At 28.7% G+C, this 2,500-nt stretch overlaps 1 non-coding gene and 1 pseudogene across 1 annotated transcript; both read left to right on the top strand.

Moving 5' to 3' along the window:
- The first annotated feature begins 365 nt into the window (after positions 1-365).
- LOC128870697 (5.8S ribosomal RNA) lies at positions 366-546 on the top strand. The gene has a single exon (XR_008455434.1). It is a non-coding gene; the product is annotated as a 5.8S ribosomal RNA (ribosomal RNA).
- A 438-nt stretch (positions 547-984) lies between these two features.
- LOC128870678 (large subunit ribosomal RNA) overlaps positions 985-2,500 on the top strand; it is a 4,512-nt pseudogene continuing 2,996 nt past the window's right edge.

Below are 2,500 nucleotides of genomic sequence, written 5' to 3'. Positions count from 1 at the left end.
ATTTTTTCTTTTAAAAACCTTTAAACATGAAAATAGAAAGTTGTACTTATTATTCATTTGATTGAATGATAAGTTAATTTGTTCACAATAACAAAAGTGGTATATATTTATTATTATATTTATATATAAATAAAATGATTAAAAAAATACAAAATAATCAAACATAATAAATACCACCACTGTATTATTGTTGAACTAAGACATTCGCAACTTAATAAAAATGTTTAGAGTTAAATATATTTGATATATATTATTGAAAGAAAATCAATTTATATTTTATTATTATTATTATTTAATTTTACTCTTTCAATTAATATATGCAAAAAAAAATTGACATTTGTTATAAATAAAAATAAATAAAAAAATACTCTAAGCGGTGGATCACTTGGCTCATGGGTCGATGAAGAACGCAGCAAACTGTGCGTCATCGTGTGAACTGCAGGACACATGAACATCGACATTTTGAACGCATATCGCAGTCCATGCTGTTATGTACATTAAATTAAATTTTAAAGTACTGCTTGGACTACATATGGTTGAGGGTTGTAAGACTATGCTAAATAAGTTGCTTATTCTTTTATAAAAATAATTGAATTTAAGCAAATGTGTATATTATTGGATTTTAAATAATTCATAATATTAATAGCAAAAAAATAAAGATATATAATGAATTTTTTATTTATTAATATATTCTTAAAAAAAAAAAATCCTCTCAAATAAAATGAAATAAAAAAAATTTTGAATCTAAGTATTCTCTTTAAAAAATTTTCATATTATTTATATATATATAAAATATTAATTTATATATGTAATTAAAGGAGGAATGTCTAGCATAAAAATTAATTTTTTTTATTCTAGAATTGCCTCATTTTACATAATTATTATTTATAATATATATTTATATAAAAGGAAAAAAGAAAAATAGAGATGAAAAGATGATATAATTATTTATTAAATTGTGAGAAGATAAAAAATATTTTAAAACAACCTCAACTCATATGGGATTACCCCCTGAATTTAAGCATATTAATGAGGGGAGGAAAAGAAACTAACAAGGATTTTCTTAGTAGCGGCGAGCGAAAAGAAAATAGTTCAGCACTAAGTCACTTTGTCTATATGTCAAATGTGAGATGCAGTGTATGGAATATCTTAATATCTAGTATGAGAAATTAACGATTTAAGTCCTTCTTAAATGAGGCCATTTACCCATAGAGGGTGCCAGGCCCGTATAACGTTAATGATTACTAGAAAGATATTTCCAAAGAGTCGTGTTGCTTGATAGTGCAGCACTAAGTGGGTGGTAAACTCCATCTAAAACTAAATATAACCATGAGACCGATAGTAAACAAGTACCGTGAGGGAAAGTTGAAAAGAACTCTGAATAGAGAGTTAAATAGTACGTGAAACTGCTTAGAGGTTAAGCCCGATGAACCTGAATATCCATTATGAAAAATTCATCATTAAATAATTAAAAATAATGTGCATTTTTTTCATATAAGGACATTGTAATCTATTAACATAATAAAGTATTTATCAAAAGATCATTGGTGATATTAAGTTTATTTAAATTAATTTGCTTTTTAAGCATATTAACATAGAATAAATACTAATGATTTGATAAAGTGTTGATAGATTTTATTATATATAATGCTAAAATTCATTTTTTGAATTTTACAAAAAATTTAATATCTATGATATTAATATTTATTTGTATGCATTTATATGATTAACAATGCGAAAGATTCAGGATACCTTCGGGACCCGTCTTGAAACACGGACCAAGGAGTCTAACATATGTGCAAGTCATTGAGTTATATTAAACTTAATGGCATAATTAACTTAACTTAAAAATATAATGGGATTAATTTTTAGTCTATTTTCTTAAATAGTCAATTAATTCAATCCCGGGGCGTTCCATATAGTTATGTATAATGATAATTTATTATTATTTATACCTCTAACTGGAGCGTACCTTGAGCATATATGCTGTGACCCGAAAGATGGTGAACTATACTTGATCAGGTTGAAGTCAGGGGAAACCCTGATGGAAGACCGAAACAGTTCTGACGTGCAAATCGATTGTCAGAATTGAGTATAGGGGCGAAAGACCAATCGAACCATCTAGTAGCTGGTTCCCTCCGAAGTTTCCCTCAGGATAGCTGGTGCATTTAAAAATTATATAAAATAATCTTATCTGGTAAAGCGAATGATTAGAGGCCTTAGGGTCGAAACGATTTTAACCTATTCTCAAACTTTAAATGGGTAAGAACCTCACCTTTCTTGATATGAAGGTTGAGGTTATGATATAATGTGCCCAGTGGGCCACTTTTGGTAAGCAGAACTGGCGCTGTGGGATGAACCAAACGTAATGTTACGGTGCCTAAATTAACAACTCATGCAGATACCATGAAAGGCGTTGGTTGCTTAAAACAGCAGGACGGTGGACATGGAAGTCGTAATCCGCTAAGGAGTGTGTAACAACTCACCTGCCGAAGCAACT

This window comes from Anastrepha ludens, unplaced genomic scaffold, assembly GCF_028408465.1.
Source record: "Anastrepha ludens isolate Willacy unplaced genomic scaffold, idAnaLude1.1 ptg000022l, whole genome shotgun sequence".
Taxonomy (NCBI): domain Eukaryota; kingdom Metazoa; phylum Arthropoda; class Insecta; order Diptera; family Tephritidae; genus Anastrepha; species Anastrepha ludens.
The sequence above is the reverse complement of the archived record's forward strand: the minus strand, read 5'-3'. Positions and strand labels throughout refer to the sequence as shown.